This window comes from Rattus norvegicus, chromosome 11, assembly GCF_021556685.1.
Source record: "Rattus norvegicus strain SHRSP/BbbUtx chromosome 11, alternate assembly SHRSP_T2T, whole genome shotgun sequence".
Taxonomy (NCBI): Eukaryota; Metazoa; Chordata; class Mammalia; order Rodentia; family Muridae; genus Rattus; species Rattus norvegicus.
In genome coordinates, this window is record NC_141544.1 from 44,316,609 (window position 1) to 44,339,355 (window position 22,747).

General features: G+C 47.0%; 2 long non-coding RNA genes across 12 annotated transcripts in view; one reads left to right on the plus strand and one right to left on the minus strand.

The window, feature by feature from the left end:
- Positions 1-21,431, minus strand: part of LOC120095616 (uncharacterized) — a 177,461-nt gene extending 156,030 nt beyond the window's left edge. For 4 of the 11 annotated variants that reach the window (XR_015633295.1, XR_015633294.1, XR_015633298.1 and 1 more), the window contains exons 1-3: positions 20,305-20,799; positions 1,768-1,869; positions 1,536-1,636 (exon numbers count right to left, since the gene is read on the minus strand). This is a non-coding gene — a long non-coding RNA (uncharacterized LOC120095616). Of the gene's footprint in view, positions 1-1,535; positions 1,637-1,710; positions 1,870-20,304 lie in introns of all 11 variants that reach the window. The other 7 variants (XR_015633302.1, XR_015633301.1, XR_015633297.1 and 4 more) reach the window with 5 other exon arrangements.
- On the plus strand, positions 948-12,224 carry LOC102554317 (uncharacterized). Its single transcript, NR_133666.1, is given in 4 exon segments — positions 948-1,115; positions 4,712-4,921; positions 9,987-10,198; positions 10,281-12,224. It is a non-coding gene; the product is annotated as an uncharacterized LOC102554317 (long non-coding RNA).
- Positions 21,432-22,747: the final 1,316 nt, after the last annotated feature.

Consider the following 22,747-nt stretch of genomic DNA (forward strand, 5'->3'; position numbering starts at 1 on the left):
CATCTTGGAGCTCAATGAACAAATAATAAAATACCTCACCAAGTAAACTTTAAACCCTTAGCATGTGGGCATCTAGATAACTCCTGTGTCATTCGAGACTCAGTGTTTGATCATATGTTTGCAGTCTCTGACCATCCTCAGCAGCAGATGTAGGGAGGAAGGGGAGTGTAGCTCAATTGGCAGAGTGCTCTCTCCATTGTGCCTTAGCAGCCCATACAGGACATGGTTTGGTGTCCATGCCTGTCACCCCAGCCCTTGGAGGTGAGGAAGGAGGATCAGAGGTTCAGGGCTATCCACAACTGCACAGGTCTAAGCTTCTTGAGACCAAACTTAAGGAGTTACTTATAAACTTAACGAGTTAAGCTTCTTCCAAACTTAAGGAGTTACTGTGTAACTGAGTGTAATTTCTTGCAAAGACACTGTGCAGAGGTTGAGGCGGTCACCAGGAGCTAGTGTTTGAGACTCAAAGGCCCAGTGGAGACATTTGTTGCCACTCCATCCCCCTCAAAGGCGAGGAAGAAGGAAAGCTAAGAACTTTCACAGAATACCTTGTTTTTAAAAATCAACGCCTACTCCCTTTTTTCTTCTAGATCCAAGAACTCATAGCTAGAAAACCTCATTTAAAATGACAAATGGCTTTTGCTAAACCAAACCAAGGGACCCCTCATCTTTGCATGGTTCCTTCCTTAAACCAGATTCAGCCTAGAAGCTGATCCCAACGTCACAGCCTCACAGCCTTGTACATGACAGAAATCACCTCCTCCAGGAAGCTGTTCAAAGAATCAAGATGCAAAACCATGAAAACAGGAAACTGTAAACTCTAAAGCTACAAGAGTTACCATCCTCACACCTGCCAGGGCATCCTGTGACAAACACATTCTCACTGCTTGAAAGAAAAAAAAAAATCACCCTTTTACTGGGGTGATTCAAAAGCCATATGATGTGGGCGGCTGTCTAGTACATTCTTAATCCATCCCATTGCAGAGCTTTCTCACCCCCACAAGAAGCCCCTAGCCACCAGCAACCATTTCATACGTCCGACCCAACCCGTCTCAACTCCAGCAATCCCAAGCTGCTCTCTGAACCAAGGATTTTGCGTCTTATGGAGAGTTCACGTAAGTTGAGGGAAGGAGAATATACCCCTTCAGATATTGTGGGTTTTGTTTTTGTTTTTAACTCTCTGTACCTTAACATGTCTCAAATGATTCACTGTGCAGTTTTCCAGTTATCGGACAACCCTCCCCTTGTTCATAGACTGATTAGTAGTTCTTTATTGGTGGATGTGAGGAGTGACCTTACTGTGGTTTTGCTGAGCTGTCGGGGAACTACAACCCCCAGCATAGGTCTGTGTGCAGAGACATGCTTTGCATTTCTCTTGAGCATGTATACAGGGGTTCAGTGTGTGGCCCATGTGATAATTACACACTTAGTTGCTAGAAATTTCAGTAGCTGATGTGACCTTCAGACGCCACCTCCTCGAAGCATCCCACACCACGGTTATTTATTAGAGTGGTCAGATCACATGTCAGGCTTACCCTGGTCTCCTCTGAAACAGTAAAGCTGTGAGTGTTTGCTGAGACTTCTTCCAGTTTCGAGGTCACATCCTTCCTGAGTCTGCGAGTGACCTTGATGCTCACTGTAAAGTAGAGGGACATTTCTTGTTAATGTTTGAGAAACCGAGAATCCTCTCCCCACTGCAAGCTAGGTTACCATTTCTTGGGTGAGCCATCTCTTCTGAGAGACCTTTGACTGTCGGGAGTTTCTTACTTGGGCATGTATCTTCACCTGCCTGCTTTACGTCGGAGTTGCAGAGCCACGGTGGGGCGCGAGGTTCATATACCACTCGGTGTTCAGGCACTGTCCCGATGCCTGAGACAATTAACAGGAAAAAGAAAAATGGTTTATTTTGGCTTGCAGTGCTGGAGACTTCAGTTCTTCCAGGCCAAGATCAATTGGTCGCAATGATTTGGGGCTTATTGTAAGCAGCCCATCATGGTGGAGATGTGCGGTGGGCCAAGCTGCTCCCCTCATGTCTGGGGGTGGTAGTGGAGGGGAGTGAAAACGAAGAGACCCAGTCCATTTTGAGAGCAACTCACTGTGACACAATCACTAAGCCCCACCACTCCCCACAGTGCCGAGATAAAAGTGAGCCTTTGACTGGCGGGATGTTGAGAAATATACCGTATCCAAACTCAGCAGATCTGTGCCCAACTTCCTTAGGGAGATAGGAGCAGAGAGAGAGCTAGGAGGGAACAGCCAAGTACTGAGCTCAGGGAATGAAAGAGCTAGATTCTACTACAGCAAGTGTGGTGACCCACGCCTGTAACCCCAGCGTTTGGAAGTGTATCCGGGTATCTAGATGTGACATCTGAAAGAGAGGAGAAGAGTGAAGAGGACAGGAGACAGAGAGACAGAGAGAGACAGAAGAGAGACAGAGACAAAAAGAGAGGGGGTGTGTGTCTGATTTTTCTTTAAAAGGCAAAGAAAAAATATCCAAAGAGTTACGCCTTCTAACACATCGCTCGTTGGTACATCTGAAGCCTCAGAGTACCAATGTCCGATAAAGTTCTCTGTAGCCTTTTCAACCCAACTTTCCCCCTCCCACCAGTATCTCTACATTTAAAATTATTCTCTGAGTTTTGTTTAGTACAGTCTAAACATGAGGAGTCAAACTAGGAAATGTGGTGTGCAGGGGGCCCTCCCTCTCCTGGCTCTTCTGGCTTTCAGGGGTTCAGCACCATAGCCCAGGTATCACCAGTCTCTGGCTTGCACAGTGGTGGCTTTTCCACGGACCACTGTTACTCTTTGTCTCTGCTTTGACTTCTGAATCATCATGGTTATTCTGCCCATCTGTTTCTATCTGACTAGTCTCTTTGAAGAAGAAGCCAGAAGCAGAAACAGCAAGTGTTTCCTCTTGGCTCCCAGGTCTCAAAATACCTTCTCCTCAAAGCAAAAGACTCAAAACCTTTGTTGTTCTGGCTGTACTTCAAGTTTTAGAAAACTTGAGCATGCCGTGTGCCTGTTTATATCATACTGAACTCCATTAATATATATACTATTAGTATCTGCTAACAAAATGATACACACATGATTATTAGTTCCTTATAGGCTATAGTCTTTTATTTTTTTACTTATTCACTTTACATCCTGCTCACTGCCCCCTCCCGATAACACCCTCCCACAATCCTTCCCCCATCCCCCTCCTCTTCTCCTGTAAGCAGGTGAGCACCCTCCCCCCTGGTATCCTCCCACCCTGGCTCTTCCTGTGAGGCTAGGTTCTTCCTCTGCCACTGAGGCCAGACAAAGTAATGGGCTCTGGTCTTTATAGAATATTCTAGAGTCTCTGAAGCAATGGTCATATGTTCACGTTCCACCTCTAGGATGAACCTTTGAGTAATGCTTACAAATATTGTTGAGAGGAAATGTTTTACACTAGATATGGAGGCACGCATCTGTAATCTGAGCGCTGAAGAAGCTGAGACATGCGGGTTTGTGGGGAGTCCAAGGCCAGCCTGGGCTACAAAGTGAGACTCTGTACAAACAAACAAAAACATAACAAGGAAGGGAAGGGAGAACAAGAGGAAACAAAGGAATGTGTTTTCACCAATTCTTTACTATCTTTAGTTTGGGGGGCTGTGGTAGACAAGATGTCCTTAGATGGTCCCCTCTTACTTGAGGCCACCTAAGGTCATGTGAGACAAGGTTAACAGGGAGCCAGAGAGAATGTGTGGTGGATGCTGAACCCCGCTTGTGGTGACACTGACCACAGCTCTTCCAAAGCGCTCTCGGACCCAAACCTGTGTTCTCAGAACAGTTGCCTGCGGGGTGTGAAGAACATCTCCGAGCCCTCCCAGGCCCCTCAGGTTCTATGTCTGCTTCCTAAGACTCTAAGTGTGATGGGCGCATCCAGGTGTGAAAGGCATCAAGGGGTTCTCTGCATTAGATTTAAGCTATTTAAAAATAGAAAGGCTGACTGGAAAAAAACGAGCAGAAGCTCCTGTGGCCTCCATAGCATGCACCACATGCTAGGTAAGGGCTGGGCTGAGTGAGTTTAGTCTCCAGAATAAAGGCTGGAACTCTGTTGACTCTTCTAGTAGATTACTCAAGAAAAGAAAACAACATTCTTCTGACCAAGAAGAACCCTTGAGCTGGGGAAGGCTGTCCTTGGAGCGTGCTTGGCACACCTGTTCCTGTGTACCCGAAGGTGTGGCCATGACAACTGTCAATCTTTATTATTCTAAGCATTTTACATTTTCATTTGTCTTTTACACCACTCAAGTGAGACGGATTGACATAACTTCCGCCACCGCTGTCTTTTTAGAGAAGGAAATAAAGGCCCAGAAAGGTTAAGGAGTGGGGTTGGGGATTTAGCTCAGCAGTAGAGCACTTGCCTAGCAAGTGCAAGGCCCTGGGTTAGGTCCCCATGCTCTGAAAAAAAGAAAAGGAAAAAAAAAGAAAGGTTAAGGAGTTTACCTAGGACCACACAGGCAGGAAGCGATAGAGCCAAGGCTCCAGAATACACAATGAGGAAACTCAAAGATGCCATCTATGACCCCTGCTTTCTGACAGTCACAATATTGAAGTCATCCTTCCCTTTAACTTGCTCCCAACCTGTGAAATAAGACAGACCTGCTAGGACCCAACACATGTGCTTAGGTTAAATATGATTATGTGTTGCACCTTACTAGATAACTCTCTATTCCCTCTACAGATGCTACCCTGGAAAAGTAAGATACCATGTTGAAGAGGCCCACAGGGCAAGGACTTGAAGACACCTCCAGCTAACAGCCAGCAAAGAGCTGAAGGCCTCAGTCCAACAGCTCTCAAGGAACTGACTTCTATCAACAATCATGAGAGTTTAGAGATGGACACTTCCCTAGAGTCAGCTTTACCTGTGCCAGTATCTTGATCATATCCTTGGGTAAGACTCTTAACTGATGAACCAGTTAACTAGTTTGGGGGTAATTGTTACACAACAACAGCTATCTAATTCATCCCCACTGGTGTGGAATCCCAGCAGGTCACTGACTTGCTGGCCATGCACTATCCCTGAGTCCCTCGGTTTTCATTAGTTATATGAGAGATGGACCTGTTCCATGTAATAGCTCAACACCCTTTGCCAAACAACCACTTACCTTTGGGTAAAGCTCTGGAGACTGTCTCTCTTTCTCTTCTTTACCTCAAATTTCTTTCTTTTTATTCTTTCTCTTTTCTTACATATAACAGAGAGTGAAAGGAAGAGTGCTTGCCCTGTGGGTCTTTATGTTCACGAAGGGAGGAAGCAGGCCAGCATGTAAATACATCATATGTCAGAATGTAGTAGGAATTGATGCAAGAGAGAGTGACAAGGTAGCCAGAAGGAAGTCAAGGGGAACGACTGAAGGTAAAACAAGAGTGACTATAGACAAAGAGGATGCAAAGACTATTGTACCCTGCCTAGACTGGGGATCCAAATGGACTTTGTGGTAAAGGAAACCAGTTGTGACCTCAAACACCGTGTCAGTCCTTTTAATCTATATGTGACATGACAAAGGCATGAGGCATTACCTATAAAGATGGTCTAATGGAAAATAACCAGTGCCAGCGAGGAAAGATGTCTCAGTGGGCAAGCGGCTCAATTAATAAGTGTAAGGAAAAATTAAATAAATAAAAAAAGAGTTTATGTAACACTGCACATCTCCCAGATTCTGCAAAAAGCCACCAAAACATGTCTGTAAGGTGTGACCCTCTGCAGTAGTCTGCGCTCCCCGTTGTGTGCTCTTGCACTGATAAAGCTTCCTTCCTCTCTCTGTCTCCTCCCTGAATTCTTTCTTCAATAGAAACCGTGCCATTCCCTAAGTTAAGATGCCAGGAAACACAGGTGTCTCCAACTCTGACCAAAACCAACCTGGGAAGAAGAGGGTTTGTTTGGTGTACAAGTCCCAACCACTGTTGATCATTGAGAAAGGTCAGGGCAAGAAATCAAGTAGAAGCAGAGGCAGAAACCATGGGGAAATGCTGTTGACAGGCCTGGTCTCCAGGCCTGTTCAGCTACCTCTTTTATACCCTCCAGGCATGGCACCTCCCACAGTAGACTGGGTCCTCCAACATCAACCAACCATCAAGTAAGCCACAGGAATGTACCTATAAGCCAATCTGATGGAGGCATTGCCTCAATTCCTCAGTTAAGTTCCCTCCTCTCAAGTGACTCTAGCTTCTTTTAAGTTGATGAAACCTTCCAGCACATGCATTCATGCACGGATATGTAAAAACATTCATGTCACAAAAGATGGAAAAGGAAAAAAATTTCACATTCTTGAGGCAGAAAAGCATCAATGACAAACTTGGTAATTTTTTTTTTTTCTTTTTCTTTTTTTCGGAGCTGGGGACCGAACCCAGGGCCTTGCACTTGCTAGGCAAGCGCTCTACCACTGAGCTAAATCCCCAACCCCAAACTTGGTAATGTTGACTCAAATCCCACAGCTCTCATCTTAAAGGGAATAAGAGATAGTTCATTCTGGAGTCAGTTTTGAGTGGCCATGGCCCAGATTTTCGTTACCTCAAATTTCATGTTCCAATATGGAAGCAGTCTCATGAAGTTTTCTAGATTACAAAACAGTCATAAATCAAGGCCAGTTTAAAATACACTGGTGGATACACCAGAGAGGCAGTCACTTGGGGGATCTGTTTCTGAGGTCGTCAGATGCTACATAATAGATTCCAAAGTCGATTAGCCCGGTGGATGTTAGCTCCAGCTTAGAGCTGAGCAAGGAATGGCTATTGGAAAGCAGCTGCCTAAATCTAGCCCAAAATAAGGGGATTAGCCTTTGGACCTGTAACATTCCAGTCTCTCTAATAGAGTAGTCATCATCCCTCCACCAGTCTTGACAGGACTTCTGTCCAAGAGCTGTCACTTACGGTAAGAACAAGTTTGAGCAGAGGCCAGAGTTGGTGAAAGAAAACCATTTGCAAATCCAAAGAACTACACTTCAAGTGGAGCAGCCGTGGGAACACCTGGGGAAAGGCCCAGTATGCCTACAGCAGAGGCACTCAATGGAGGAGAGGAGGCAGAAAGTGTTCCAGGTCTGCGGTCAACAAGAAGTGGAGTGAACCCCAGGCAAATGTGAACTGAGAGTCTGGGCCTTACCTATGACCTGAGACCCCTGAGGACCACTCAGGACAGCACCTTACAAGTAACAGGTTCACAATGATGGTCCATGAAGGACAGCTGAAAGAAGGACTCCACCTTGTACATATGGGCAGCTCTCCGCTCCAGCATCAGGGTAAACATGGCATAACTGATCTGACTTCAGATGTAATGTAATGTAAAACTGACTTCAGATGGCTGCTGTAAGGCTCAGCTCCACGTTGTATGCTGATAAGAGCCATTGTTTCATGATCAGAATATCTCTTTTGCATCTTTGATGTCATGTTTTAAACTAAGGCTAGGCAAAGAGGCATTCACCTGTAACCCCCAGCATTTGATATGTAGAGGCAGAAATGTCAGGCATTCAAAGTCAGTCTTAGCTACTTAATGAGTCTGAGGCCAACCTAGGCCATGTGAGATCCTGCCTCAACGAAAGAAGGGAAAAACATCTGGAAATAAGAAGGGATCTGTTGCGATGTGCTCTGTACAAGGACGATACAAAGTCCCACGTGACACAAAGGCCAAAGATGTAACTATCTAGCCCCATGTCAGCAGTCATAGCAAATGGACATGTGTGGCCTTAAGAACTCATCATCTAAAGTGTGGCTATGATCTGAATTTTCTCCACAGAGAGGAATTTTAAGACACATTGGTAGAAGTTAAAGCTGAGAGTTATGGAGAAAGATAAAGGAAAGTGTATGGGTAGATCTATGTGTGGCTGTTGACTGGAGTGAGGAAAAAAGGAAGAGGAGGAGGAGGGGGTGGAGAAAAGGAGAGTGAGTAAGAGAGATTGAAAGAGAGAGGGGGAGGGAGAGAAGGAGAGGGAGAGAGAGAGAGGGAGAGAGGGAGGGAGGAAGGGAGGGAGGAAGGGAGAGTGAGCAAGAGAGATTGAAAGAGAGAGGGGGAGGGAGAGAGAGGAAGAGAGAGAGAGAGACCTAAGTACCTTAACAATAGCTTGTGGTTGAACTTAGAGGATATAATTTACAGTTCATAGAGAGGCTGAGAGGCAAAGTCAAACTTAGGCATTCAGCTGGCCTAGTACACTGGTATAGCCTCATCGGAAATACTTCCATTGTCTAAAAGAAACTGTGCAACGGTTGATGGCATGGGTGTTGCTCCGTTTCAGGGATGAGGGAGAACTACCCATAAGGTCAAACGGAAAGGCCATGGGCATTCGCGGTGCAGCAGCTCCTTAGCTGTCCAAACATTCTTGTTCACATCACATCTCAGAAAGTCTCTATGCAGCCACCTCTCCTGTGGCTTTGATCTTGACAGAAATGCTGAACTTCCTTGGCTCTACTAGCATGGGCTGAGTAAGTAGCTCTTTTTTCTGCCCAGGTTTCCTTAATCCCCCCTCACACACCCTTTTTTCCTCCTCTGTTTTTTTCCTCAAATCAAATAAACTGACTCATCCTCCAGCTGGCTGTCTTGAGGAAGCGCCTTAATGTTTCAAGAGACTTCTGGTCTTATTGAAAAACATCCAGCTCACATCATCGGGGCATTAAAAACCCAGGGATAATGGGAGAGCAACAGATAAGAAAGGTTATGTGAGTTCTAAAACATCAACTTAAAAGGTCAGGTCCTGGAGAAGAGAAGCCTGGAGAAAAGGCAGTAGATTAATGACCCTGAACCCCCAGAAAGCCTCGGGGTAGGGAAGCCTGGAGACCGGATAAAGGGGGGCCACCTGTGAGAAGGCAGCAGATTAATAACCTGGAATCCCCAGAAAGCCTCGGGGTAGGGAAGAGCCTCATAACTCAAGCAGGGTCCAAGGAGCAAAGCTGGAGTTGGGGAAACTGCGTGGCAGTCTACAAACCAGATCATCAGCCTCACCCCACCCTGGGGCTACACACACTATCCTTCAGACAGAGTTCAACTTTGGTTTAAAAAGAAAGAAATCCGGGTTTGGGGATTTAGCTCAGTGGTAGAGCCCTTGCCTAGGAAGTGCAAGGCCCTGGGTTCGATCCCCAGCTCCGAAAGAAAAGAAAAAGGAAAAAAAAAAAAGAAAGAAAGAAATGAAGAGAGCACAGTCTAGATGCATAGTGGTCCACGAGTCTGTCTCCAGGTTTCCAAACAACATCTCCAAGATGTCAGTATCCTTAGCACTGGACTCTCCATGGGGCAGCCAGGAGACAGCCCAGCGAATGGAGACCAGAGTTCCAATCCTGGAGCATCTAAACAAGGGCAGGAGGAATGAGTTCCCCCAGCACCAGCATGCAGCACACAGAAATTCGGTTCATTTGACTACCATCATAGATGCTGGCACAAACTGTACTCCAGAAGCAATGAGTAGTCTTCCAGACGCTCCTTGTGAGGGAGGAGTGAATGTATCCCATCACCCATGAAACAGAAAAGGTGTTTGGGGTTTTTTTTTGTTTTGTTTTGTTTTGTTGTGTTTTGACTTTTGTAACCATTCAGTTACTCAGAATGTGAATGAAACGTCTGTGGTTATTTTGAAAACATGGAAGCTACTCACCGTTGGTAGGTATTCACCATGTAAATACTGACAATTGAGCTGTCCCCTCAGTAAGCTGACCCCAGGGACCCATACCATGAATGGGCGAGTTTGTTGGAGGCAGCTGCAAGACTTCCTCTTATTTTCAACCTGAAGAACCCCTGACTGGTCCTGTGCACTGGGCAGGGAGCGTGAGACTCTAAAGACCTGCCAAATGGGCCTGTGTCTGTCTGTGTGCTCCCAAATGGGCCTGTGTCTGTCTGTGTGCTCCCAATGGGCCCATGTCTGTGTCTATGTGGTCCCTAAGTGGCCTTGAAATAAAGTTTGCTCTTCGGTGTCGAGGTGGGGGAATCCAAGGGAGTGAGGTCACCGAGATATCTGAATTGATCGGTCGCTTATCTTCCCCAGCACTAAAGGGAGTGCAACATCCCACACACAGCTCCGTTCCAGCTCCACTGACAGAGGAACTAAGTTGGAGAGTGACAGGGAGGTGACAGGGTCCCCTGCAACCCATAAAACCTCACAGCGGCACTACAAGGTGTGCAGGCCATCTAGGCTCATCCATGTGGTCTCCTGCCTGGGATCGCTCAGCATCCGGCCAAATTTCTCCCAAGGACAAGGTAGGCTGAAGACATTGCCAACCCCAAATGCTGTCCACTACCACGTGAGGCAGTTACAAAGGAACCCCTATCATCCTCACAGGCCTCACACTTGGGATCACTGCCCAGAGTCCAAAGTTGAACCACCACAGAGTTGAAACCCACGCTGTATACTTTATCCACTGCCATCTAAGCCACTCTGGCTCAGTGCCATCTTAAAGCCAGACCCACTGATACAATGTGTCCTGCTCTGGGGGCTGGTACCCAGAGTGGAGACTCCACAGGCGTTCTGCTATGTTGTATAGATGACCAGAGTACCGCAATGCTGGCTGCTCAGAGCTCCAGTGTGGCAGGAAGAAGACCTGAGGCTCTGCCAGTATGGCTTCCTAACCTTCAGCAGACGTGACCGAGGGGAAGCTGATACTAACATGGCTGACATGCCCATGTGTCTCTGTGGCCAGGCCTACAAGACAGAAGTCACTGCCTCCCACCATCACACACCTGACTGGACCACAACACCCACCACACTCGAGGTCTAACAGCCTGCAAAGTGGGCCATCTTCCTTCCTCTTTGGAGAACTCACTGAATAGCCATCCTTGCTGCTCACCTTTACCTAGTCCAACAGTCAGCTAGGTACCAGCTCAGCACCCTGGGTGAGCCTGCTGTGCAGCCATGCAGTCCCCAGAGCCCAGGCACATCCAAGGCCAGACCAACAGTAAATCAGATAACAGCCCCACCCACCACGCAGCCTGCTGTACAGCCAGTATCTGTGGGTACCCACAGCACCTGTGTGAACCATCTGCCAAACACACAGTGGCCCAAAGCCCAGCAAAGCCGTGCCATATCACCACAATTATAAACATAGTCAGCCCAGGCCAGAGGCACAACAGAGTCCACTCAGAGCCAAAGCTAAGGCCCACCACGTTCTGTGTGGGCCAGAGAACAATCTGACAGCCGCGCTTTCTGTTTTGACACGGAGCCAAGGTGAAAGAGTAAAGAACCAGAGTGTTCACATGCCCTTAATCACTTAACAGAGTAATGGCACACGCCCTTAATCCCAGCATTTGGGGGCAGAGAAGACTGGATCTCTAGGTTCAAGGTCAGACTGGTCTACACAGAGAATTGCAGGCAAGCCAGGGCTACATAGTGAGACCCTGTCACAAGAAAAGAAATTAAATTTAATTAAAAATAAGTAAGTAAACAGAGTGAAAGAAAGAAAAGCATCATTAAATCTGGTGTTCAAAACATGCAGCAGAAACCAACAGGGGAAGACAGCCAGCTGGGGTTCCCAGGAGAGTCCGGGGCAGAGCAGACTCCCACCGGAAAGGGCTCCCAGGCAGAAGCACAGATAACTGTGGGACACAGGTGGCGGTGCACGCCTCTAATCCCAGCGCTCAGCAGGCCGACACAGGAGGACCTCTGAGTTGAGGCCAGCCTGGTCTACAGAGTGAATTCTAGGACAGCCAGGGATGCACAGGGAAACCCTGTCTCAAAAAAGCCAAACAGCAGGACAGCAGTGTCATCATAAAGGCTTACAAGATGTCCGTCAGAAACCACCCAGAGAAGCTCCACTAACAGCCAGCTACAGTGCCTGGTAGACAGTGTCTCAGGCAGGACAGGGTGTCTCCGGGTGAGGCTTCTGAGTAAAAGAACAACTAGCGTTGAGGCCTGCTCGGGCCATTTTGTCTTCAGACTCCATATCACTCATGAGGTGAAGTTAGGTTCATAGTTACTGCTTTAACTGACACTGAAGAATGTTACTAATACGCCAAAATGGTATGGTTGATTCACTTGTACCTGGTTATTTCGGTGTTCTGGAATTCCCCTATTCCCCACTTGTCCACCGCCCCTCTTACCTCACTCAGAACCAATCAATTTTTGTCCAGTTAGCCAAAAATGCTGTAGCACTTCACTGCTTGCCTTTGAACTTATGAACCTGGTTTTCCTATAAAACCCTGCCCTGAGGACAAACTGGTGCCACAGTTTGGTTTTCCTTCCTGTGGACCTGGACATCCAGTACACGTTCAATAAACTATTCTTGCTTAACTGAGATTGACATACATCTGGTTTGTGTGGCAATTCCCAGACCCCAACAGTAGCAACCCACAGAGACAGCATTTCCACTATTGGGCACCCACCACACTCAGCAAACACTGAGTGTCTGGGGAGGTCACGGCAGTCAGCTGGAGTTCTCAACTGAGCTTTCTCTCCATGGCTGAACATCTGGCTTCTGCTTTTCACTGCAGGCACCTTGTATTAGCAATCGCAACCTCTACTGGAAATCATTTGCCTTCTAATGACTCGAAGGACACCTAGAGACAAACTCGAATTGGTCTGAAATGGGAAGCAGCTTCTCAGCCAACTTCTCAGTGAGCTCAGTGAGCACACGCCAATTTACCAACAAAACATGAATTACACACTGCTAGTGTGCCCTGCCCTAGGAGCCATATACCTGTAGAGTGTGTGTGTGTGTGTGTGTGTGTGTGTGTGTATGTGTGTGTGTGCTGCATTCTGTGCACCCATGCACCCAGTGTGTGTGTGTGTGTGTGTGTGTGTGTGTGTGTGTGTGTGTGTTTGGTCTGTGGTATGGTGTGTGTGTATCTGTGTGTATGGGGTGTGTGTGTGTGTGTGTGTGTGTGTGTGTGCTGCATTCTGTGCACCCAGGCACCCAGTATGTGTGTGTGAAAGAGAGAGAGAGAGGTGGTACATGTCTGTGGTGTGTGTGTGTATGTGTGTGTGTGTGTGTGTGTGTGTGTGAGAGAGAGAGAGAGAGAGAGAGGTGGTACATGTGTGTGGTGTGTGTGTGTATGTGTGTGTGTGTGTGTGTGAGAGAGAGAGAGAGAGAGAGAGAGAGAGAGAGAGAGAGAGAGAGGTGGTACATGTGTGTGTGTGTGTGTGTGTGTGTGTGTGTGTGTGTGGTGTATTTGGTCTGTGGTGTGGTATGTGTGTATCTTGTGTGTTGCATTCACATGCCTATGTGGGTATATGTATCCACAGGAGGAGGTCAGAACAGGCTGCTTTTATGACACACGCTAGAGTCATCAGGAAGAAAGGAGCCTCTGTTGAGAAAATTCCTTCATAAGATCCAGCTGTAACACATTTTCTTAATTAATAATTGATGGGAAGGCCCAGCCTATTGTGGGTTTGTGCTCCTGGACTCTATAACAAAGCAGGCTGAGCAAGCCAGTAAACAGCACCCCTCCGTGGTCTCTGCACCAGCTCCTGCCTCCAGGTTCCCGCCCTGTGTGAGTTCCTGTACTGACCTCTTTCAGTAATGAGTGGCAATGTGGAAGTGTGAGCTGAATCAGCTCCTTCCTCCTGTTTGCCTTTCGGTTGTGGTGTTTCCTTGCAGGAATAGACCCTCTGACCAAGATAATGAGTGTCCTTCCCTTTCACCTTACTGTCTCAAGTCAAGGTCTTTCCTTGACTGTTGAAGCTGGCTGTGGAGCTGTAAGAGTGGAGCTGGCTGGGTCATGAGCCCTTGGGATGGCCTAGATCTGCTCCCCAGTGCTGATACCACAGGCATACACAGCTATGCTGGCCCTTCTGTATGGGTTCTGATTCAAACTCGGGTCCTCATGCTGGGAGAGCCACTGACCACTCAGGGTCACTGGAGAGCTAGCATAATCTGTTCAGGACAACTCCTTCAGTGACTTGGATATCTCAGTAGGGCCCCGCTTCTTAAAGGTCCCACACCAAACCACATCCAAGCCATAGCACAGAGCTCTAGTGTCCTACAGGAATCCAAGCTCTTGACAAAAGTACACTGCATTTGCCATATGCTTCTATACGGCAGGAGGTTTTCTTTTTTCTAAGAAGAATGAGATGGTTGTTTCTGCTTGCAATGAGTTAATATTTTATCGCTAGGTAAAGAAGTTGCTCTTGTGACAAACATTGGTTAGGTCACCCAATTAGGAAGAAAATCCTAAATATCCTACCATCACTAGTGAGAAATATATTTATTTTATGTATAGAAGTGTTTTGCCTTCGTGTGTACATGTGTACCACATGTGTGCCTGGTGCCCTTAGAGGTCAGAAGAGGGCACTGGATTCCCTGGAACTGAAATTACAGCAGGTGTCGATAGCTACCATGTTGGTTCTGGGACCTGAACTCCAGCCCCAGCTGATGAAAAGGTCTGATACTCTACAAGATATAATAACACGCAAAAAACTGTATGTGTCATATCAGAACATAAGAAGGGAACAGTGACCTTAAGAGTTACAGTTGCATGGGCTAGGGTGATAGTTCAGTGTGTACAGGGCTTTCTGTACAAGCATGAAGGTCTCAGCTTGGTCTCTAGAGTTCATTTTAAGAAAAAAAAAGCGGTTAGAGAGATGGCTCAGTGGTTAAGAGCACTGACTGCTCTTCCAGAGGTCCTGAGTTCAATTCCCAGCAACCACATGGTGGCTCCCAACCATCTGTAATGAGGTCTGATGTCCTCTTCTGGTGTGTCTGAAGACAGTGGCAGTGTACTCACATACATAAAATAAAGACTTTAAAAAAATTAAAAACAAAAAAAAAGCCAGGAGAGGTAGCACATGTCGGACTTCTCATCTCTGGGGAAGTGGAAAAAGGCAGATTTCTCTGTCTTGTTGGATGGTCACAAGTCCTAGGCCAATGAGAGACTCTGTCTCAGAAAATTAGGTAGACATTGCCTCTTGAGGAATAGCACTTGAGGTTGTTTTCTGGCCTCCAAACACACATGGGCACCCATATGAGTGCATACATGCATGTGTACACACATACATTATGATTACTTAAGCTGGTAATCAAAAGATCAAATTCCTTAAATGTTTCTCAAACTAAGTACCATCAGGAATGTATTAGAAATGCTGTTTGTTTCCATCTCAGAACATCCTGGATCTGTGTTCTAACGGGTGTAAATCATTTTGGGGCACACTGGATTTGGAGAAGCATTGCCTTGATGAATGCAGAAGTCACTGAGCACACACAGCACAAACGTGCGTTCTGACTCTTTAGAGCTACTGTGGCTCTATTTTTTGCAGTATAAAAGTGCCCTGGGGTTGGGGATTTAGCTCAGTGGTAGAGCGCTTGCCTAGCAAGGGCAAGGCCCTGGGTTCGGTCCCCAGCTCCGAAAAAAAGAAAAAAAAAAAGTGCCCTGATGTGGGAGAGATAAGTAGATATGAAACTCTTGGCAGAAGCTGTGTAAGGGCAGCTGGAATGTGGGTGCCTGCCACCTGCCCTTACGGTTTTGTGGTTTGACAGCCTTAGAGACAGACCTGCCACAGCCTAAGCCTAAAGTTCTGAGCAGGATAAAGTACTTTAGTCAAAGTGCAGAAGAAGAAGTATGTGCCTCCTCACGAAATTCTATTCTTGACCTTTTAAAAGGACAGAGTGGGGAGCTTTTTGTGAGGTGGTGGGGACAAAGGTGTCACTTTAGGACCCTACTTCGATTAATTTAATCTGTTCCTCCCCCTTTCAGAAGAGCTCCTGAGGTCAGGGTGTGAGGTCCAAGTTGAACCTCTTCCAGGACTTCTTGAATGAGACTCACGGAGGATGCAATAGCAAGAGGAGTTTAATTCCGACATGTCAGGGTCCTCGCACTTCAAGGGAAGATGACCCTGAGCAGGATCTAACAGGGAGTTATGTACCTTGCAAACAATTGGGGCAGAATTCAAATAATTGGGGCAGAATTTGCTCAATGGTAACTAGGCAGGGTACTATGTGCATTTGGTGGAGTGAAACAACTTTCAGATCAACTCAGTGTACTGTTCAGGACTTTCCCAAGTCGGGGGTCAATTGGAAGCCACATGTAGCTTAGTGTGACAGTTTGGCTTGTAGCTGTTCCAGGAACTAAACCAGCTTTTTTTTTCTTCCTGGATAGGAGGGGTCCTTGCGCTCAGAGGTTTGTGGTGGGAATTTTCCAGCTGGCCCCAGATTGGCCCCAACTCTGGTTCTTTCAAGGGTTGGACACAGAGTTTTCCCCAGGAGAAAGGAGGTGACACAGGGAGCAAGCTCCTGAACTTGGTAACTCAGGATCCTGTGGAAAACATTGAGGAAATGCTGCAGAGCATGTGACCCAGGCACTCTGGCCCAGAGTGCTTCTCCCTCTCATTCTTTAGTCACTGGCCTTCCCCTAACTAAAGTTATAAACTACAGCCAAATGCACATGGATGTAATGGTATCAAAGGAGTCATGGAGAGCTCTCCAGTCACACTGGTATATTCAAGGACAAATAACAGTGTCTGGACTAGAATGTCAGATTGCCAAATGAAGACTCGGTCCTTGCTTTGGCAAAAAAAGTTTACTTTGGTTTCTTCCTGAAGCAGCCAAGAAGTTCTGCAAATGTTATTAAAGCAGTGTGTGCTTGAGAGCAGCTAGAGGGTGAACCATTTCCAGCAGAGGTCGTCATTGTCTGTTCCTTGATGTAAAAAAAACATCTACAGAGATTGTGGGAGCCTGATTTGATGATGGCATTTCTACCTGGTGCTATTTGCTCTTTTACTTGGAAGCCTCACCCAAGGGGACTCTCTCTAGAACTCTGGCTTTTAAGAGCTTTGCCAAGATGATTTCTGGCAGATGTTTTCAATGCCTGGGTAGATGATGTCTTGCTATGTCTGTTTGTCTGTCTGTATGTATGTATGTATGTATGTATGTATGTATGTATGTATCACCTATCAATCTGTCAATCATCTTTCTATCTTCCTCACCTCCCTCTCTCTATCCATTCGTTTACTTTGGCTTTTCTAACAAACTCATTCATCTAAAACCAAAGGTGCAACCATTGTCTATCAGTCTCAGGAGCGTACAGACCATGAGGGAATAATGCTGCTGACTGAACTGTACTCATCCCACATCTGTATACTGAACCCTAATCCTCAACATGACCAGACTTGTTGACAGAGCTAGTAAAAGGTTATTGGGCTTAAATAGGGTGGCCAAGGTACCCTTGGAAGCAGAGACACCGAAAGAGGATTCTCTCCACCGTGTGAGGAAGTTCAGCAGGAGGGCAGCCACCTGAGATCCAGGAAGAAAAGCCTAACAGGGAACTGAGTAATCTATCTCCTTGATCTTGGGCTAAAAGTTATGAAAAGTCCTGCCAGTCACAACGTCAACCTGAGGGTGCAGAAGCCACACCCACTTGGCCTAGCATCTCAAAATCTCTCAAGGAGATCTTGCAAGATGCTTTCCAGTTAGGAAACTTTGATTTGAGAGTTAGGTTGCTTGATTTACATCTCCAGGGTAATTTAATCCTTTGGGTTAACTCTATGAAGACATCTCATTTAGAAAAATTTAAGGTGGCCACTCGCGTCCAGGTAGAGTAGCTCAGAAAAGATCATCACTGGTCCCTGTACAGGTTCAAGCCTAGACTTCCTCCTGTACTTGGGCAGAAGGATGCTTCTCTCTGTCTGTTCTGTGGTGTGGGGACAGCAGTTCCTCTCCCTGAGACTGAATATGACACAAGCAGCTTAGCAGGCCAGCATCTCTGGCAAGCTGTGCTTCGGGGAGCACAGGGGACCTGTATGTTGGAACCCCCCCGAGGACTGCAAACCAGTGGCCACCCACATGCACTGGGAACAAATATTAGGAATTTTATTTGCTAAATGCCTTTTGAAGAACGCTGTAAAATGTCTACTTAAGGGATCCATTTCAACTCTCATTCTTGCATGAGCTATGGCGTGCCAAAGATAATGGACTAGTGTGCATACTTAAATTATAAAAATGCATACGTTGGAAATACATTTTCAAATTCATTGTCAAAGGTCCTTCCCTGTTGGATCTATGTGACTAAACTATATTTAAAAAGTCATTTCTCTCAGCTCTGAGGTGGTGGGAAGAGGAGAGCAAGATAAGGAGACCTAAAAACTAAAGGATTATTTTTTAAAAAATTCTGTCAAAAGAATGGCAGTGCCCAGAAGCTACTACTCTTTGTTTCTGTCCTCTGTCCTCTGCCCCCTGCCTTCTGCCCTAAGACATCGTGTTTGTACTCTTAGACCAAAAAGAAGTCTATGTAACATTTATTCTTCTTAAAAGTTGAACTAATCCCATCTGGGCAGTGGTGGTTCATGCCCTTAATCTCAGCATTTGGGAAGCAGAGGCAGGTGGATCTGTGGTTTCAAAGCCACCCTGGCCTACAGAGAGTTCCAGGACAGCCAGAGCAACACAGACAGGCTTATGTAACCTAACTGCACCCTGAAACAAACCTCAAATAAAAACTAAAAAGAACAAGGATGTGAGACGCCCGTGGTCATTCTGAGAAGTGGGATTTCTAGTAGTAGGAACAGCAGCAGTATAGACTTCTGCTTTCGGCCATGACAGAATAAATCAGACCTGGTTCATGCTCTTGCTTCGGCTGCTAACATGCTTTAGAATGACAAGAGGGGAAGAGGTAAGTCGATTTCAGGTACCAGACAAGTGGGACAGTGATTCCAGAGAGAAGGGAGTAACCTATCAGAGCTCCACAACCTCCCACACTGAGTCCAGAGAGTGTCTAGCCCTGGCCTGGGGAAGAAGAAAAAGCCAAGGTTGGGTGGGGGTTGAGGGAAAGTTGATGGAGCTGGAAGGCCAGGTGTGGCTTAGTGGGTAGAGCACTTGCTATGCAAATGTGAAGACCGGAACCCAAATCCCCAGTACCTATAAATGCTGGGCAGGTACTGTGGCCTCCTGGTATCCCAGCACTTGGGAGGGAGAATGGTTAGCTCGCTAGTTGGAGAGCTCCAGGTTAAATAAGGGAACCCGCCTCCACAAATAGAGACTAATGGAAGAAGGGACCTGTTATCTGTGGGGCGGCGGACTGTGAAAGCTACCCTGATTCCTAGTTGAGATAGGTCGAATCCCCATGGACCCAGAGGGACTGCAGGAGCATTCCCAGTCTCCTAGGAGATCAGGCTCCTCCTACGTAGCTACAGCCCCCACAGCCCCCTGTAGAGAGGTTTGAGACAGACCAGTCACGTAGGGCAATGCTCCAAGCCCCTCCTCCACAGGTGAGGACGTGACCACAGGTCAAGTAGGCTCAAGACAGGTCAGTCATAGAAGCAGGACTACACCCCCAAATATGTAGACGAGGTCTTCCCAAGCTCTCAGGCCAAACCAATAGGAAGTACCTGCTGTCAGACCTTGACCCATCCCAAAACTGTATTTAAGAATCCTGTTCAGGGGCTGGAGAGATGGCTCAGGGGTTAAGAGCACTGAATGCTCTTCCAAGGTCCTGAATTCAATTCCCAGCAACCACATGGTGGCTCACAACCATCTGTAATGGGATCTGATGTCCTCTTCTGGTGTGTCTGAAGTCAGCTACAGTGTACTCACATACATAAAATAAATAAACTAATTAAAAAAAAAAAAAAAAGGCCCATCAAGCAGCCCAGCTCTTGCCTCTGACCTTATTTAAAAAAAAAGAAGAAGAAGAAGAAGAAGAATCCTGTTCAGAAGGATAAAGGTGTGTGCAGGAATTATTCCATCATCCGAGAGATTCTGTTGTAAGAGCTATAACGCTGCCGCTTGGGGAAGAGATCTGCTCTCCTGAAATGGCTCCCTTGCATCCCTTAGCCGACTAGTCAGTCCCCCTGCTGGCTCAGCCCGCCCATCCTTTGGCAGTGGCTGAAAAGGAGGGGGAGCAGCACTAGCAGCATAGCAGCAGAAGTGACAAAAGCTGGTCCCCCTCCCTTCCCGAGTTCTCTCCCCTTCTCCTGAATCCACGCACCTAGCCAGACCAGAGATCTCCATGGAAAGCCTCCAGCACAAAGGCCAACAGTTATCCACTTTAGATCTACACACACATACACTAGAACCATAACATGCACTTATGCTCACACACTGAAACACGGGTACTCACATGGGTGAATATGACACATGCACAAAATAAGTAACATAATTATTAAATATATTTCATGTTCTCAAGAAACGGGGGAAAGATATTAAGGCTGGGCATGGTGGTGAACACCTTTAATCACAGCACTCGGGAGGCAGAGGCAGGTGGATCTCATGAATTTGAGGCTAGCCTGGTCTATAGATCAAGTCCCAGGACAACCAGGGTTACACAGAGAAACCATGTCCTTGTGTGTAGGGGGTGGGGGGCGGGGGACAACAAAAAGACATTAAAATGTGACAGAGAAACCAAGAAGACTAAATTGAAATTTTAAACATGGAACGTACAATACTTACAACATGTAAGGTGAAAAACTTGATCGGAACAGGATCTCTTATGAGGCGCGGCAGAAGAAAACTGCAGTGGTCTTGAGGGCGCAGCTGTAGAGCTCCCAAGACAGAAGGAAGGTTGAGGCACAGTGAGGAGAACCCATTGGCTTCCAGATGGCGGAGTGCCCGAGGGTTGGAACCCAGTAAGGAGTGGGTGCCAAAACCACAGTAAAAGGAATGGCCGCTGGTTTCCTACGCTTGTGGAAATTGTAAACCCACAGATCCAAGCTCAAACAAAGAGCCATGGGCACCAAATTAATATGAAATAACTTCCTATACTACTTCAGATAGAAAGGGTCTGCTGGGTGCCAGCCAGAGGTGTCCACACAATAGTCAGGACAGCCAGCCAAACTGAAGCAGCCTCAGAGTCTGCGTTCACTTTCTGTGACAATACAGGCCGGAGGCAAAGGGAAGCAGCCTCTTGGCGTCCCTTTCTCTCCCACAGATTAGCTCAACAGAAGTCAGAGTGCCGAGGGGGAGAAAACTACCGGAAAGGAACCCCGACTTCCATGAGTTGTTCTCTGCTGGCTGCACGTGCTGTGGGGGTGCACTGAATGTAAATTTAAAAAAGAACATTTTGAGACAACATTGTAAAGAATTTAGTGGATTTAAACACTAGAGATTGGCTAGTTATCTTGCCCAGAACAAAGCAAGCAAATGGCAGGGACAGAAAGACAGACTTAAGGGGCTAAGGAATAAATGGGACATTGGAGAATAAAAATAGAAAGTCTGCAGACGGGTTGAGGATTTAGCTCAGTGGTAGAGCGCTTGCCTAGCAAGCGCAAGGCCCTGGGTTCAGTCCCCAGCTCTGAAAAAAAAAAAAAAGAAAAGAGAAAAAAAAAAAAGTCTGCAGACATTGACTCGGTGGTAACTCTCGCGGAGAGTCTCCCAGAACCCACAGCAGACACAAACGTCTGTAACTCCAGCTTCAGGGGCTCTAACACAATCTCCTGACTTCCTCGGGTACCAGGTGCCTATGAGGAGCACGGACATACATGCAGACAAAACACTTATACACATACATCTTTTTAAAAAAGAAAACAGAGAGTTTTGAACAATTGTAGCTCATCCGCTGACGAAGGATAGAAAGAAGGACCTCTGGAAGGACTGGGGAAAATGCTTCCCTTTCAGCTGGGAAGTTAGAGAAGGCTGATTGGTCCGTGAGAACCAATGGCGAGGAAGTGGTGGGAGAAGGGGAACCACCCTTTAGAGGAAGAGTCTTCCCACTAGAAGATGGAAGGACGGATACCCTGGAACCCTGCGGTTTGCTGAGACCTAACCTGTGAATTGCTCTTTTAAGAGAGTAGAAACTGGGTCGGGGAACACCTGTTGGAAATGAGAAAAGTGGGGCTGGAGAGATGGCTCAGCGGTTAAGAGCGCTGACTGCTCTTCCACAGGTCCTGATTTAACTCCCAGCAACCACATGGTGGCTCCCAACCATCTGTAATGAGATCCGATGCCTTCTTCTGGTGTGTCTGACGACAGAGACAGCGTACCCACATACATAAAATAAATAAATCTTAAAAATGAAAAGAAGATGAGAGAGGTGCTGGGCAGAGATTAGATGTGAGTGCAGGCCCTAAACTGCAGCCCACCTGAGGCTGAGGACTGACATTTTTTTCCACAGGCCCCCGATATCCTCCAGGTGTATGGGAGAACCACGTCTCACCTGGGCCGTTCTAAGCAGAAAAACGATAGTCACCGTCTCTTCTTTGCACACAACTACTTAACAAACCTCAGCCACCACCAACCCACCAACCCTCCCAGAATCCCAAACGTCAGGCAACTGCAGAAAGTCAGAAACCATCTGCAGCTCTCACAACCAGGCTCCTGCTAGAGCACGAGGCAAGTCGTAGTTACTTGCTGTGGGCTTGAAAAGACCTCCGGAGAGGACCTTTCCCTCAGGAGGAGACCCCCAAGCGCCCAATGACCGAGCCGAGGCCACTCGGATGCAATCAGCAAGAGGGTTTATTGGAAAACACAGGTACCTGCGGGCACACAGTCTCTTCGGAGGACTTGCGCGCCCAACAGCTCCAGCATGGGGCTTTTATAGGGTTTGGGGAAGCAGAAGCGGGCGTACAGAAGCAGATGCATAGTTACGGGGATTGGTGGATTTAAACGAAGCATATAGACATGTTCACATATGATTGGTTATTTCACAAGATGAGGTAATAAGGTATAGCTACACACATTGGCAGGTTTGAATCATATTCGAATGAGGTTGTAACATGGTAAGAGTACGTGCGGGCTGGGACGTCCTGAATGTCGGGGGGGGGGGGGGGGAGGAGGCTAGGGACTTATCTCTTCCTGCCAGATCCGGTACTCCTAGTCTGTTCTGTATTCCTTTCCTTTTATGGTCTGTTAGTTTTAACGGTGACTCGGCCCTAGGTATCTGGGCGTGCCTGGGCTT